The sequence below is a fragment of the Pygocentrus nattereri genome, chromosome 1 (assembly GCF_015220715.1).
Source record: "Pygocentrus nattereri isolate fPygNat1 chromosome 1, fPygNat1.pri, whole genome shotgun sequence".
NCBI lineage: Eukaryota > Metazoa > Chordata > Actinopteri > Characiformes > Serrasalmidae > Pygocentrus > Pygocentrus nattereri.
Genome location: NC_051211.1, coordinates 5216014 through 5234114, shown reverse-complemented (window position 1 = coordinate 5234114; position 18101 = coordinate 5216014). Strand labels below are relative to the sequence as shown.

Here is an 18101-nt window from a genome sequence, read left to right as displayed (position 1 = left end):
TTTGCTGATTTTGCATGTTGGCGGAACTTTGTATAATCGTTCTCTCTCTTTCGACGACAGGAAAACATTTCTTTGGCCGCGTCCTTTTTGTTTCCTGACACTCAGTATTGTTAGTTTTCATGCCATTGTGTCATATTGTAGGTTATTATTAGCTCATGTATGCACTTTACTTTGTACTCATCTTTTTTGTGTTTATTTTGTTTGTTGTTGTTTTTTTTAACAGCAATAGAAAAAAAAACAAGGATCTTGTTTTTTCGCACCAGCAACTCATATTTACCAAAGCTTCTCACATAAAAATAGCAAAATATTCGCAATAAACACGTATGTCATTGGTTCAGATCACTTTACTGTGTGGCAATGGCAAGACATATTTTTTTGTAAATACTTTACTGTTTTATTATGGGATGTATAAAATGTCCTGAATGAGCACTTACAGGATTTTCAGGCCATCGTTGTCAAAATAAAGTCGTAATTGTTCTTTTTCTTCCCGAATCAAATGAATTTTAAATTAAAATATGATCAGTGGACTTTTCCCATCGTCAGCTATGAACAATGAACTCTACTGAATGCATTGCCTGTATAAAATGGGCCTGAATCACTGAAGTCAAACCGTTTTAAAAGCTGATGTGTGATATTTTGTGTTATATAGGAAACTGGATTTTTATTTAAATATTTGGCATGAAATTTACTATAAATACTGTAATATACTATAAACTGAAACATACTATAACCAATGTACATGCTGAAAAAAGAATGATTCTGTTTCGTGCTGTTTTCAGAGAAATCTGAAGGAGTAATGGTTCAATTTCTTGACCAATAAATAATCATTTAGAACCACAAATAAGAACGTAAAATAAAAAGATGAATAAAAAATTTTTCTATAATAAAAAAAATTCCAAATAGCTGGAATAGCAGGTAGTGTACACCTAATAGTCTCTGCTGTGTGCTTGATAATATCTGGTGCACGCCACATAATATCTCATGCTCACCTAATAGTATGCATACCACGATTTACCTAAAAAAAAATAAACAATAAAAATAAAAATTACACCACGTCCCATCAGGGGCACCATAAAAACACAAAATAATAAATAAATATAAATGTATTTATTAAATATATTTGTTGCTTCAAGGCAGCAAATATATTTCATAACATAAAATAACAAAAATAAATATATTCAGCAGTGTATATATATATATATATATAGCTTCTGTCGGAACAAAGCCTCGTATATTTCAGTTTTTGACATTTGAAAATACCCATAGTTCTATATGATGTGCATAAATTTCATGATGATTGGACGAAAAGAAACAACTTGGAAAGACGTCTGGTTCCATTGACTTACATTAAAAGTAGGTTTTTACCTTCTCCTGTAAGGTTACCAATTTGGAAATACGAGGTTTTGATTTGACAACGGTACAGTACAGTACATCTACAGCACTGTGTGAAAGTTTTAGCCATTTAATCAAATTTTTAAACCGTTGACCTCCGCAGTGAGTTTATCACAATATACATCAGAATAAAGTCGTATTCATAATTTAAATAAACAGAAAAACAATAAAAAGTAACGAGAATTTCTTGGGTCCATATTTTTCCTCGACACCTTCACAGCCGCCACAGAGACTCGTTAATATCATCAATTACATCATGAGCTCAATTTACTGAGCACTGATTGGTCAAACCAGGAGCTGCTTTTTAACTACATATAATACTGGACTTCCTCGAGGAGACGCTTGGAAATGAGTAAACAAACACACTAACGTCCATTAAATCACTGTTTATTATTCATATATATATATATATATATATATCATTATTAATTAATATTCTACACATTTTATTTATTCAAATATTAACACTTTTCTCAGCAAATAAACACAAACTACACAAATAGATTTTGAAAATGTGTCTTGGGTGCCTGAGACTTTCACACAGTACTAAAAGTGTAAATTTCATTTTTAATATTCAGCGGTGTGTGTGTGTGTATATATATTTTTAATATATTAATATATATATTAAATATATATTTTTAATATTCAGCGCTGTGTATATATATATATATATATATATATATATATATATATATATATATACACAGCGCTGAATATTAAAAATGAAATGTACACTTTTTACACAGGTGTGAATCATGTTTTTGGATGGACAAACAGGTTTAAAAGTGCCACAGTGTAGGAAAACCCTTCCCTTCATTACTGATCCTCTCATCATTTCTATATATTGTGTCATTGTACAGTGAGGAAAATGCATTTGTTACTCTGAGGCAACTTCATGAAAAAGAAGGTTGAAGTTAACAAAATTCTTAATTAACTAGAAATGAACAATTCTAGATTGACTCATTTCTGGTGGAAATATCTAAAGTTCACAAGACAGCACTTTTAATAACTTCCATAATCTTTTTCGTTTCTTTTCCAGCGGGCAGGAAACTTTACAATTAGGGAATTTTACAACATAGTGACTGAGAAAATGTCCATACCTTCCACCTAATGCACTTTCAGCAATGATTTAAGCCAATAAGTCATATAATAATATATAATTCATATAATAATATATATGTTCATATAATAATAATAATAATAATAATAATACGCACACGTTTTGTAAACCGCTTATCCTTCTGGGTCACAAGGGTGCTGGAGCCCCTTCCAGCATTCATTGGGTAAAAGGCAGGATACACCCTGGACAGGTCACCAGTCCATCGCTGATAGACAGACAGACAGACACATACAATCACACACACACCCACACCCACACATAGGGGCAATTTAGCCTGACTGCATGTCTTAAGACTGTGCGAGGAAACCGACAGACACAGGGAGAACATGCAAACTCCACACAGACTGGACTGTGGTTGCCGGGCTGGGGAACCAAACCCAGGCCCTTCTTGCTGTGAAGTGACAGCGCTACCCACTGCACCACCATACTGTGCAAACCTATAAGTAAAAGCATACTACACAACTACAGCTGCACATCAGAGCATCAGAAAAAAACAACTAATTAATAATAAATATATAAATAAGGCTTTTACTTTGCAAAAGTCAGAGACCACTTATGTTAGTAAAAATTCAAAGCAGCAAGTACAAGTTATTAATTTATCAGGAGATATTTCTGAGGAAATTAGATAAAGGAAGAATCAAATGTAAAAAGTCCAGACTGGCTTCATGAACTCATTTCAGGTGAAAGTCCTCCAGCGTCTCTCTTGGTAAACCAGTCTTTTAATAGAACGTCATTAATTAGTGACGCTGACGTCTATTAAATGGATCAGAAGCACAAAACACTGAAGGTAAACAGTTTCCATCAGGGAGAACCGAGTGGCTCTGAAATCACTTTTTACACACAAGCAAAGTTTCAGTTTCAGATTTATTTACAACTTAGTTCCAAGTTTAAGTTGAATAAAAACTGGCTTTAAACTCAGGATCACAGATGAGCTCCTTTACTATGTTGATCTGTAGGCGTCTGTTCATAAACATAAACCAGCCCAAACTCATTTACTATAAAATTAACTGGTGTTTGTAGAAATTCAGAAAAAAGCCGCGTCAGTCTCGACTGCATATGTGGACATATTTCTATATTGAGCTCTATTTACACAAAGTTAGGTTAGTTCATCATTTATGTTGAACAGACTCTCCCAAAGTTTTACGCTGCTGCGCTGACGTTGAACCGCGTGCTGCACTGGGTCGGTATGACCAACAGGTCAAAACCAGCTCTAAACAAAGTGACCGCTGGGCCCTGATTGGTGCTCTGGCTTTGCGCTTCTTTCGTTTTGACATGTTACGTTTTTATACACACAGAAACCAAAAGGAACGGCAGATTTCTCAAAATGTAGGAGGAAAAAGTCGGATATTAGACTCTGAAATGTAGTGGAGTGAAAGGAGAAAGTGGAAACTTCAGTACAGATACACCAAAAATACTTAAGTACAGCAACTAATTACATTTACTCAGTTACTCAGTTACTGTCCACCACTGAAATTCATCATATTCAGTTGTTGAGTCTTTTGTGTAACTGTGTGTTAAATATTTTTTAAATAATAATTTTTAAATGTTTTTTTTCCTGAAGCTGAAAGATGAATTACCGTTAATTAATGGCAGTTTTAAATGGAAATGATATACACTTTTAAAAGATGGTTCTTCAAAGCTTCTTTAGTAAAGAAAATGGTTGCTTATAGAGCCATGAGCACTCAAAGAACCCTTTGCATGGTGAAACGGTTCTTTAGATTGATGGAGAATGTGCTGTAGATGGTTGAATATAGAGCCTTTTAGAATGGGCGCTATGTATGGCACCAACACATTCTCCATCAATCAAAAGAACATTTTCACCATGCAAAGGGTTCTTTGAGTGTTCATGGTTCTATATAGAACCATTTTCCTTACTTTGAAGAACCATCTTTCTTAAAAGAGTACAAGGGTGGTCTTGTGACGTCAACGCAGTACTGTATCATAGGTAACATTTAGGTTTTGCTCATCGGTCACACAGTAGTGCCTCACTGGTGGTCACATGGCTTGTCCTGATGCTGAACAAGAGACACTGGAACACATCCATCATCAGTGTGACCACTGTAGGAAAGACAGGCTTTCCTAAAGTCCCAAGTTTCCAGACTACTATTATGCTTCATGCTTACTAACATTTGTTATAGGAATTAATACTCCAGCATTTTTCCACCTGTTCTCTGTGGTCTGCATTTGTAACGTTCCACTGTATTGCTCCACTATACTGCCAAAAGTTTTCACTCACCAATTCAAATCATTAAATTCAGGTGTTCAATCACTTCCATGGCCACAGGTGTATAAAGCCGAGCCCCTAGGCCTGCAGACTGCTTCTACAGACATTAGTGAAAGAATGGGTCGCTCTCAGGAGCTCAGTGAATTCCAGCGTGGTGCCGTGATCGGACGCCACCTGTGCAACAAGTCCAGTCGTGAAATGTCCTCACTAAATATTCCACAGTCGACTGTCAGTGGGATTATAACAAAGTGGAAGCGATTGGGAACGACAGCAACTCAGCCACGAAGTGGTCGGCCACGTAAAATGACAGAGCGGTCAGCGGATGCTGAGGGGCATAGAAGGTCACCGACTTTCTGCAGAGTCAATCACTACAGACGTCCAAACTTCATGTGGCCTTCAGATCAGCTCAAGAACAGCGTAGAGGGCTTCATGGAATGGGTTTCCATGGCCGAGCAGCTGCATCCAAGCCTTACATCACCAAGCGCAATGCAAAGCGTGGAATGCAGTGGTGTAAAGTGCTGCCACTGGACTCTAGAGCAGTGGAGACGAGTTCTCTGGAGTGACCAATCACGCTTCTCCGCCTGGAAATCTGATGGACGAGTCTGGGTTTGGTGGTTGCCAGGAGACGGTACTTGTCTGACTGCATTGTGCCGAGTGTAAAGTTTGGTGGAGGGGGGATCATGGTGTGGGGTTGTTTTTCAGGAGTTGGGCTCGGCCCCTTAGTCCCAGTGAAAGGAACTCTTAAAGCTTCAGCACCAAGAGATTTTGGACAATTTCATGCTCCCAACTTTGTGGGAACAGTTTGGGGACGGCCCCTTCCTATTCCACCATGACCGCTCACCAGTGCACAAAGCAGGTCCATAAAGACACGGATGAGCCAGTTTAGTGTGGAAGAACTTGACTGGCCTGCACAGAGTCCTGACCTCAACCCCATAGAACACCTTTGGGATGAATTAGAGCGGAGACTGTGAGCCAGGCCTTCTCATCCAACATCAGTGTCTGACCTCACAAATGTGCTTCTGGAAGAACGGTCAAAAATTCCCATAAACACACTCCTAACTCTTGTGGAAAGCCTTCCCAGAAGTGTTGAAGCTGTTATAGCTGCAAAGGGTGGGCCGACATCATATTAAACCCTATGAATTAAGAATGGGATGTCACTCAATTTCATATGCGTATGAAGCCAGATGAGCGAATACTTTTGGCAATATAGTGTAATTTTAACGCATTTCTCTTTTGTTTAGATGGTTATACTATAGACATACAGGTGTTATAGTGGTTTGGCAAGATGATACCTTATCACAGCTGTTCTTATGAGGCTTTATGCAGCTTTCCAACACTGCAGCAACACAGCTCTGCCTGTTTTCCTTTAGGTTTTCTGGTATCTATGGTGATCAGGTGGAGCCTGTGAAGGCTCCGCCCACACCATCATGCTCTAGAAAATCATTAATTTGCTGCACTGTTCGTGCTCAAAATGAATTGATGAAGAACACAGGTTCTATATAACACCAAAAGGGGTTCTTCTGTTGTGATGATGTCAAGCTTGTAACATTAGAGAAACAATTTGGTGCTATATCGAAGACTTTTCCCGAAAGGTTATAGATTCAATAGAACCATCTATAACACATTCTCCATCAAACTAAAAGAACCCATTCATGATGCAAAAAGCCCTTTACTCATTCAGTGTTAATGGTTCTAAATAGAACTTTTTTCTTTCCTAAGGAACCCTTGAAGAACCATCATTTTTAAGACTTCAACTATATATAAATCTTTACATTTACACTCTCAGAAATAGAGGTATGAAACACGCATGTCTTCCCACACAGGCCATCAAGCCTGTGCAACTCATCCAGAATGTGGCAGCGTGGCTCGTCTTCAATCTCGCCAAGTTCAGTCCGTCACCCCACTGCTGCGCTCCCTTCACTGGCGTCCTGTAGCTGCTCGCATCAGATTTAAAACACTAACGCTGGCCTACAAAGCCAAAAATGGACCAGCCCCTACCTACTTGATGGCAATGGTGAAATCTCGAACTGAACTATGAGCCCTCTGAGCTTCGAGTACAGCTCGGCTTGATCCGCCATCCTTTAAGGCGTGTGGAAGACAGGCATCGAGACTGTTCTCCGTACTGGCACCCAGGTGGTGGGTCCAAATGGCTGTCCATACAGCAGGGACTCTTGTTGTCTTCAAACTCAGACTGAAGACCGTCTCTTTACACAGCACTTAAATGAGCACTCAATTAAGTATTGATTGTAATGTATTGTACTGCACTTCCGTAGTGTATTGTATTATAGTGCATTGTATTGTACTATAGTGTAGTGTAAAGTATTGTACTGTATTGTAGTGTATTATATTGTAGTGTATTGTAGTGTATTGAATGGTATTGTATTGTAGTGTATTGTATTGTATTGTAGTGTATTGTAGTGTATTGTATTGTAGTGTATTGTAGTGTACTGTAGTGTATTGCAGTGTATTGTATTGTAGTGTACTGTAGTGTATTGTATTGTACTGTATTGTAGTGTATTGTAGTGTAGTGTATTGTATTGTAGTGTATTGCATTGTAGTGTATTGTAGTGTACTGTAGTGTAGTGCATTGTATTGTAGTGTATTGTAGTGTATTGTATTGTACTGTAGTGTATTGTATTGTAGTGTATTGTAGTGTATTGTACTGTAGTGTATTGTAGTGTATTGTAGTGTATTGTAGTGTACTGTAGTGTATTGTATTGTAGTGTAGTGTAGTGTATTGTATTGTAGTGTGTTGTAGTGTACTGTAGTGTAATGTATTGTAGTGTATTGTAGTGTATTGTAGTGTACTGTAGTGTAGTGTAGTGTATTGTATTGTAGTGTATTGTAGTGTATTGTAGTGTATTGTACTGTAGTGTATTGTAGTGTATTGTAGTGTAGTGTAGTGTATTGTATTGTAGTGTAGTGTAGTGTATTGTATTGTAGTGTGTTGTAGTGTACTGTAGTGTAACGTATTGTAGTGTATTGTAGTGTATTGTAGTGTACTGTAGTGTAGTGTAGTGAATTGTATTGTAGTGTATTGTAGTGTATTGTATTGTATTGTAGTGTATTGTAGTGTACTGTAGTGTAGTGTATTGTATTGTATTGTAGTGTATTGTAGTGTATTGTATTGTAGTGTACTGTAGTGTATTGTAGTGTATTGTATTGTAGTGTAGTGTATTGTAGTGTATTGTATTGTAGTGTATTGTAGTGTATTGTATTGCACTGCTCTGTGTTCCACTCTGCTCCTTCTCTCTCTGAGTATCTACAGTGACTTTTGTTTCTAGCAGTATCTGAGCTCAGGACTGTCTTTCTCTCTAACCTACTGGTAACCAGCAAAGATACTTTCTCTAGACAGACAAAGTGCTTTCTGTAAGTCACTCTGGAAAGAGCGTCTGCTAAATGCTGTAAATGTAAATGTAACACTTTAGGTTATGAAAAGGTTACTTCACAACACCCACCATATTTTTGCAAACAAAATCTAACGTTTCTTGCCTTTAAACTTCTAGAAATGCCTTATAATTGACCTGATCACCTAATAAATGGTGAGTTATGAGTTGCTCCTGAGTGAATGAGGGAGAACCAAGATCTCTTGTGTAAAGTATACAGAGGGAGGATGAGTTGAAGTGCACTACTGGATAAACAGCTGTTCACCTCAGGCCCAGTGCCAAGGCCCCGGTGACACCTGCCAGGGTGGCAAGACGGGCATATTTTCCACCCGCCTGAATCCCCACTGACACAGCCATGGTGACAAACCCCCCCTTGACTGCGCGTTATCATCAACGCCGTCCCCCAGAAATAACATTGCTATTAGTAGAATGAGCATGACGATCATTTGGGAACAAAGAGAAAGAGCTGCACATGCAAACAGGAGCACCAGCAGGACCTCACTCTGTTTATGCTTAATCTGTCTTGCGGTTTGTTAGTTTGTTTATCTGGGAAATGCAAATAAAACATGATCAGCAAGTGCAACCGTGTGGACAGATTAGCTGTGAGATGTGAATCAGCAGCGTTGGGGTCACGTGGTGTTCAGTAACACAGGAGCTTTTTCTGTATTGAAATAGAGAAACACATTACAGTATACACTCACTGGCCACTTTATTAGGTACCTTGCTAGTAAAAGGCTGGACCCCCTTTTGCTTTCAGCACTGCCTTCATTCTTCATGGCAGACTTTCAACAAGGTGTTGGAAACGTTCCTCAGAGATTCTGGTTGGTTATTTGAGTTGCTGTTGCCTTTCTATCATCTGGAACCAGTCTGCCCATTCTCCTCTGACCTCTCACATCAACAAGGCATTTTCGTCCACACAACTGACCGCTCACTGGATGTTTCCTCTTTTTCGGACCGTTCTCTGTAAACCCTAGAGATGGTTGTGTGTGAAAATCCCAGTAGATCAGCAGTTTCTGAAATACTGAGACCAGCCCGTCTGGCACCAACAACCACGCCATGTTCAAAGTCCCTTAAATCCCCTTTCTTCCCCGTTCTGATGCTCGGTCTGCACTTCAGCAAGTTGTCTTGACCACCTCTACATGCCTAAATGCAGTGAGTTGCAGCCGTGTGATTGGCTGATTAGCTATTTGTGTTAACAAGCAGTTTGAACAGTACCTAAAGTGGCCGCTGAGTGTAAATTCCTGGAATCACATTACATTTGCTGACCTAAACAAGATTTCTTACTCATGCCTCTCGTGCGTCTGTTAGAGAACTAAATAAATGGTGCAATCTAATCCTGCTGATACGAAACTGATGGATAAAGATCTCCGTGGTGAAGAATAGAACCTCACCTCGACAGACTCTGTAAGCTTTACATTTCACTGGTGAAGATTTTATTTGGAGGCATCTGTTTTGTTTCCGCTGTATACTCTCTCAGAATAAGAGGTTGTGACTGTAATTGGCCATTTTTTCCTGAACAAACTGCTGAAAAGGACTGTTGGCTTCTCTCGTGCACAGCAGGTACAGATGTGGGTAGGTTTTAGAGAGTTACACAGAAGCAAAGTAACTAAAAAGTACTGCTTTTTCCAGTTTGCTGTAAGGCTAATCGTATCAGTTTAGCTCGTGTAAGAAGATGGTGATGTGCACAGTCAGGGAGAAATGCACTGGAACAGCAAGGTTGTTATAGCACAGACAAGATGATGTTATAACAGGCCATTTTGCATTGGAGAAAAAAGCTCTGAAACAGCACTGAATCTATTAGTAGTAGTAGAAATATAGTAGTAGTAGTAATTGTAGTAGCATAGTAGTGGTACAGTAGTAGTAGTAGTAATGGTACTAGTAGTAATAGTAGCAGTAGTAGTAACAATAGTAATAGTAATAGCAGTAGTAGTAGTAGTAATAGTAATAATAGTAGTAGTAATAGTAATAGTAGTAGTAGTAATAGTAATAGTAGTAGTAGTAATAGTAATAGTAGTAGTAGGAGTAGTTATAGTAATAGCAGTGGCAGTAGCAGCAGTAGTGGTAGTGGTAACAGTAATAGTAGTAGTAGTAATAGTAATATTAGTAGTAGTAATAGTAGTAGTAGTGGTAGCAGTAGTAGTGGTAGTAGTAATAGTAGTAGTAGTGGTAGTGGTAGTAGTAATAGTAGTAGTAAGAGTAATAGTAGTAGCTGTAGTAGTAGTAGTAGTAGTAGTGGTTGTAGTAATAGTAGTAGTAGTAGGAGTGGTTATAGTAATAGCAGTGGTAATAGTAGCAGCAGTAGTAGTAGTGGTAACAGTAATAGTAGTAGTAGTAGTAGTAATAGTAGTAGTAGTGGTAGTAGTAATAGTAGTAGTAGTAATAGTAGTAGTAGTGGTGGTAGTAGTAGTAGTGGTTGTAGTAATAGTAGTAGTAGTAATAGTAGTAGTAAGAGGAGTAGTAGTGGTTGTAGTAATAGTAGTAGTGGTTGTAGTAATAGTAGTAGTAGTAGTAATAGTAGTAGTAGTGGTAGTAGTAACAGTAGTAGTAGTGGTAGTGGTAATAGTAGTAGTAGTAGTGGTAGTAGTAATATTAGTAGTAGTGGTAGTAGTAATAGTAGTAGTAGTAATAGTAGTAATAGTAGTAGTAGTGGTGGTAGTAGTAGTAGTAGTAGTAGTAGTAATAGTAGTAGTAAGAGGAGTAGTAGTGGTGGTAGTAGTAGTAGTAATAGTAGTAGTAGTAGTAGTAGTAGTAGTAGTAGTAGTATTAGTAATAGTAATAGTAGTAGTGGTTGTAGTAATAGTAGTAGTAGTAATAGTAGTAGTAGTGGTAGTAGTAACAATAGTAGTAGTGGTAGTAGTAGTGGTAGTAGTAGTAGTAGTAGTAGTAGTAGTGGTTGTAGTAATAGTAGTAGTAGTAGTAATAGTAGTAGTAAGAGGAGTTGTGGTGGTTGTAGTAATAGTAGTAGTAGTTGTAGTAATAGTAGTAGTAAGAGGAGTTGTGGTGGTTGTAGTAATAGTAGTAGTGGTTGTAGTAATAGTAGTAGTGGTTGTAGTAATAGTAGTAGTAGTTGTAGTAATAGTAGTAGTGGTTGTAGTAATAGTAGTTGTAGTAATAGTAGTAGTAGTTCTAGTAATAGTAGTAGTAGTTCTAGTAATAGTAGTAGTGGTTGTAGTAATAGTAGTAGTAAGAGGAGTTGTGGTGGTTTTAGTAATAGTAGTAGTGGTTGTAGTAATAGTAGTAGTGGTTGTAATAATAGTAGTAGTAGTTGTAGTAATAGTAGTAGTGGTTGTAGTAATATTAGTAGTGGTTGTAGTAATAGTAGTAGTGGTTGTAGTAATAGTAGTAGTAGTTGTAGTAATAGTAGTAGTGGTTGTAATAATAGTAGTAGTGGTTGTAGTAATAGTAGTAGTAGTTGTAGTAATAGTAGTAGTGGTTGTAATAATAGTAGTAGTGGTTGTAATAATAGTAGTAGTAGTTGTAGTAATAGTAGTAGTGGTTGTAGTAATAGTAGTAGTAAGAGGAGGAGTAGTAGTTTTGCAACCTTAATAACAATATCAGTTTCAACAAAACATAGCACTCAATATTTCATTGGTGATTGTAATGATTATGAGAGGCTGGGGCACTTAATCTCCCCCGTTACCATACAGTAAAAATATCTACAGTAAATCCATAATCCATCTGCTGACTGAAAAGGTCAGACTTGAATTGTCTTCCGTCCTGAAAAACAGAACCAAAAGACGGCCAAGGAGTTGATTCAGTGGTTGGATCAATGACAGAAGACACGTTGTGTCTCATGTTTGCTGCTGATTGTTATTCAGTGAAGTCAGTGTTACAGTTTCATGTCTACTCCAGTCAAACCACACTTTTGTCTTCTACAAGCTTAATTTTGACAAACGTCTGCACATTTTAGAGCACAGTTTCTATTTGTGTTCTGAGTTTGACACATTGGAAAAAAAGAAAACATAAAATGTGCCATAACTTCACCACAAGCCACACGTTATGGTTTTTTCCAGTGTGTTACATTCAGCAAATTCTGTATAAAATGTGCAGACGTGTGCTCTCTGTGGATGACCTGTTAACACATTTTCACTTACATGTTTACATCCACACGGCTCACTCAAAGGAAAAAAGTAGGTGAGCAGCACCACCAAGTGGTCATCCAGCTGAAGGTTCTGTAGTCTTCCAACACAAACACACCTGACTCAACTCAGAATCCAGTTTTGCAATTCTTTCTGCTTTTTAATGCTTTGTTGAGTCTTTTTGTTCAGATGCCAGTAATTCTGGGGGTCACTGGATAGTCTGTAGTGCTGTTCTGTGCATCAGTTTGGCAAATATCCTTTAATGTTATGGTCATTGTTGAGTTGTATGTGCCTGAATAGGATTAAATCACAGTGTCCTGCTGGTGGCATCCTATATAAATAAAAAACAGAACTTAGTAAGGCGTGGGAACAAGATAATTAAGTCATGGCCAAGACATAGTAAGGCATGGGAATGAGATCCTAACGAGCGGCCACAACTAAGTAAAGTGTGGCAATAAGACAATTAAGCCTTGAAAACAGCCTAATAAGACATGATCTTGTTCCCATGCCTTACTATGTCGTGACCACAACTTTCTCATTCCCATGCCTTACTAAGTCATGGTGTTAATGTGGCGTGGCCATACTTTTTCTTTTTATACAGGATGTCACCAGCAGGGTTCTGCATAACATGCATTCAATGAACGAGATTAGCTACAGGAGTGCATATTTGATTTAACTACTACTTACTACAACCAGATTAAAAGAGAAAATGGGGCTCCTAACAACCACCTGGAAGACCTGATAGACACCAACACTGCCCCCATCAGATAAACAGCACTTAAAGCTTTTATCTCTGAGAGAGAGGAGAACATCAAGCTGCTTCAGATCTGAAAACATCCACCGGTGTTTCTGTCCATCCTTCCACTGTGAGAAGACCACTCAGTGCTGTGGGTCTGAAAGGACGTGTAGCTGATCAAGAAGAACCTCACTGAGAAAAGGAGACGGACACATCAAACAGAGAAGCTGAACGATGGACTGACCACCCCAGAGTCCAGACCTCAGCACCACTGAATGTGTCTGATTACTTCAGAAAATCACCAACCAGCTTCTAAGACTGAACTTTGGACGTGTGGGAAAACGTTCCTGCTGATGTCTGTGCTGATGATAGATTAATTAGATGAAGGGTGCTCTCTGCGGTTTCCGTGGTGCTGTATATACATGGATATAGTCTTATTTATAAGACTGGTATTAAAAGATCAGGTATTTTTGCATCATTACCATCATCACTCTCATGCAATCTCTACTGATTTGTATGTTACTGAAGCGTTTCCCAACCTGTCAAATCAGGACCAAAAGCTATGAGATTCCTACTGAGGACAGAATAAACCATTTAGACTGAGCTGGAAGTGCAGAACAGACCATTGTAAGGTGAGTTATATTATATATTTACTCTACGATAAAAAAAAGAATAATAATATTGCTTAACATTCAAGAAATTTAAAATAAAAGACACAATAAAATATGACAGTGTTACACCAAGAATCTATTCTTACAATAAATTATTTGAGAGACATAAAATACAAAATAACTGTGTAAACCTGATGGAATCCCAGCTGCCGATCTGCATTTATGCAGCTTTTTCATCAGTTGCATTAAATTCATTTATTTTTCAACCTTGTAGCTTGCAATTAAACAATTACTAGCATTGTAAATTAAAGCATATTTCATATTTAACAGATTTTACAGCATGAAAATGTTGGCACATCTATAATTTTAGTTACTGTTACAGTTTTATGTAGTATTAAGGATGGATTAGTTTTACCAGAGGAGGTTGACCAAAGTATGTATACAACCAAACATCACATCTACTTGTGGCATCGAACATCTCATTCCAAAACCATGGGGATAAATATAAGGTGTGTCCCCTCTTTGCTGCAGTAACCACCTCCTCTTCTGAGCAGTCTAAATTTCCAAGCATTTGAGCACAGAAGCATTTCTGAGGTCAGGTATTCATGTTATACAATAAGGCCTGACCCATTGCAGTTCCCCAAAGTACTGGACCGGGTTGAGGTCAGGGCTCTGTGCAGGGTAGTCAAGTTCATTTCACAGCTTTCACACACTGGCCCTTTCCATCACTCTGACTGGTTGAACTCGTGCACACATTATTTACTGAACCGCAGTGAACTATACACACATGTACATTTATTGCTGCTGCCAATCTGTCGTTATTTGCCATAATGCACAGTGCACTTTATGACCGATGCCTTATGTCACTTTATAACCGCTGCTCTCTGCTCTTTGCGCAAGTAATTTTCATGAGTCAATTCACTTGCTTATGTCTTACCTCTTTATTTATGTCTTCTTTTGTGAACGATTTTGTGAGGATCAGCAAAGTAAGAATCTCATTGCACAGTGTAACTGCCAGATTTACTGTGCATGCGACTGAAACGTCCACACTAAACCCACCAAACAATTTCTTATTGTTTTGTTTCGTAGCAATAAAATTTTCTTTCGCTGGAACTAAGAGGCCCAAATCATGAAAAAACAGCTGTAGCCCATTATCCCTCCTCCACCAAACTCTACACTTTGCTCTACGCATTCAGGTAGGTAGCCTTCTTTTGGCATTTGCCAAATGTAGATGCAACCATCAGACGGCCACATAGAGAGGTGTGATTCATCACTTCAGAGAACACATTTCCACTGCCTCACAGCTGACTTCTTCCTAGAGCTCTATACATTACAATTAAAGCACTTATGGTTCAAGAGGGCAGCTCTAGCAGGGCAGAAATTTGATTGACTTGGAAAGGCAGGATTGTATAACAGTGCCACACTAAAAGTCAATAAAGTCTAGAGTACAACTCCTTTTACTGCCAGAGTTTGAGTAAAGATAATGCAAGGCCATATGGATGACTTGAATTTGCAATGGGTGTGTCTGACATAGTTGAACCCACTAAATAAATGTCTGTCCATATACCTTTTGGTTATATGTTGCATGTCAATAGACTACGGGGATAAAATATGCAATGCACAATCCAGTATGAATCTGCAGTGTGTAGTTTTACAGTCTGACTGTAATAATTGTGGAGTGATTTTAATCCAGTATGAATCTGCAGTGTGTAGTTTTACAGTCTGACTGTAATAATTGTGGAGTGATTTTAATCCAGTATGAATCTGCAGTGTGTGTAGTTTTACAGTCTGACTGTAATAATTGTGGAGTGATTTTAATCCAGTATGAATCTGCAGTGTGTAGTTTTACAGTCTGACTGTAATAATTGTGGAGTGATTTTAATCCAGTATGAATCTGCAGTGTGTAGTTTTACAGTCTGACTGTAATAATTGTGGAGAGATTTTAATCCAGTATGAATCTGCAGTGTGTAGTTTTACAGTCTGACTGTAATAATTGTGGAGTGATTTTAATCCAGTATGAATCTGCAGTGTGTGTAGTTTTATAGTCTGACTGTAATAATTGTGGAGTGATTTTAATCCAGTATGAATCTGCAGTGTGTGTAGTTTTACAGTCTGACTGTAATAATTGTGGAGTGATTTTAATCCAGTATGAATCTGCAGTGTGTAGTTTTACAGTCTGACTGTAATAATTGTGGAATGATTTTAATCCAGTATGAATCTGCAGTGTGTAGTTTTACAGTCTGACTGTAATAATTGTGGAGTGATTTTAATCCAGTATGAATCTGCAGTGTGTGTAGTTTTACAGTCTGACTGTAATAATTGTGGAGTGATTTTAATCCAGTATGAATCTGCAGTGTGTGTAGTTTTATAGTCTGACTGTAATAATTGTGGAGTGATTTTAATCCAGTATGAATCTGCAGTGTGTGTAGTTTTACAGTCTGACTGTAATAATTGTGGAGTGATTTTAATCCAGTATGAATCTGCAGTGTGTGTAGTTTTACAGTCTGACTGTAATAATTGTGGAGAGATTTTAATCCAGTATGAATCTGCAGTGTGTAGTTTTACAGTCTGACTGTAATAATTGTGGAGTGATTTTAATCCAGTATGAATCTGCAGTGTGTGTAGTTTTACAGTCTGACTGTAATAATTGTGGAGTGATTTTAATCCAGTATGAATCTGCAGTGTGTGTAGTTTTACAGTCTGACTGTAATAATTGTGGAGTGATTTTAATCCAGTATGAATCTGCAGTGTGTAGTTTTATAGTCTGACTGTAATAATTGTGGAGTGATTTTAATCCAGTATGAATCTGCAGTGTGTAGTTTTATAGTCTGACTGTAATAATTGTGGAGTGATTTTAATCCAGTATGAATCTGCAGTGTGTGTAGTTTTATAGTCTGACTGTAATAATTGTGGAGTGATTTTAATCCAGTATGAATCTGCAGTGTGTGTAGTTTTACAGTCTGACGGTAATAATTGTGGAGCGATTTTAATCCAGTATGAATCTGCAGTGTGTAGTTTTACAGTCTGACTGTAATAATTGTGGAGTGATTTTAATCCAGTATGAATCTGCAGTGTGTGTAGTTTTATAGTCTGACTGTAATAATTGTGGAGTGATTTTAATCCAGTATGAATCTGCAGTGTGTGTAGTTTTACAGTCTGACTGTAATAATTGTGGAGTGATTTTAATCCAGTATGAATCTGCAGTGTGTAGTTTTATAGTCTGACTGTAATAATTGTGGAGTGATTTTAATCCAGTATGAATCTGCAGTGTGTAGTTTTATAGTCTGACTGTAATAATTGTGGAGTGATTTTAATCCAGTATGAATCTGCAGTGTGTAGTTTTATAGTCTGACTGTAATAATTGTGGAGTGATTTTAATCCAGTATGAATCTGCAGTGTGTGTAGTTTTATAGTCTGACTGTAATAATTGTGGAGTGATTTTAATCCAGTATGAATCTGCAGTGTGTGTAGTTTTACAGTCTGACTGTAATAATTGTGGAGTGATTTTAATCCAGTATGAATCTGCAGTGTGTAGTTTTATAGTCTGACTGTAATAATTGTGGAGTGATTTTAATCCAGTATGAATCTGCAGTGTGTGTAGTTTTATAGTCTGACTGTAATAATTGTGGAGTGATTTTAATCCAGTATGAATCTGCAGTGTGTGTAGTTTTACAGTCTGACTGTAATAATTGTGGAGTGATTTTAATCCAGTATGAATCTGCAGTGTGTAGTTTTATAGTCTGACTGTAATAATTGTGGAGTGATTTTAATCCAGTATGAATCTGCAGTGTGTAGTTTTATAGTCTGACTGTAATAATTGTGGAGAGATTTTAATCCAGTATGAATCTGCAGTGTGTGTGTAGTTTTACCATCTGACGGTAATAATTGTGGAGTGATTTTAATCCAGTATGAATCTGCAGTGTGTAGTTTTACAGTCTGACTGTAATAATAGTGGAGAGATTTTAATCCAGTATGAATCTGCAGTGTGTAGTTTTACAGTCTGACTGTAATAATTGTGGAGAGATTTTAATCCAGTATGAATATGCAGTGTGTGTAGTTTTATAGTCTGACTGTAATAATTGTGGAGTGATTTTAATCCAGTATGAATCTGCAGTGTGTAGTTTTACAGTCTGACGGTAATAATTGTGGAGTGATTTTAATCCAGTATGAATCTGCAGTGTGTAGTTTTACAGTCTGACTTTAATAATTGTGGAGTGATTTTAATCCAGTATGAATCTGCAGTGTGTAGTTTTACAGTCTGACTGTAATAATTGTGGAATGATTTTAATCCAGTATGAATCTGCAGTGTGTGTAGTTTTACAGTCTGACTGTAATAATTGTGGAGAGATTTTAATCCAGTATGAATCTGCAGTGTGTGTAGTTTTACAGTCTGACTGTAATAATTGTGGAGAGATTTTAATCCAGTATGAATATGCAGTGTGTGTAGTTTTATAGTCTGACTGTAATAATTGTGGAGTGATTTTAATCCAGTATGAATCTGCAGTGTGTAGTTTTACAGTCTGACGGTAATAATTGTGGAGTGATTTTAATCC

The 18101-nt window shown here is 37.5% G+C and overlaps 1 protein-coding gene across 1 annotated transcript in view; it reads left to right on the top strand.

The window, feature by feature from the left end:
- nfatc1 (nuclear factor of activated T cells 1) overlaps window positions 1-734 on the top strand; it is a 92242-nt gene extending 91508 nt beyond the window's left edge. The window contains exon 10 of the mRNA XM_017700612.2: window positions 1-734. This exon is cut by the window's left edge and continues 839 nt beyond it. The gene's annotated coding sequence lies outside the window, so the exon portion shown is untranslated.
- Window positions 735-18101: the final 17367 nt, after the last annotated feature.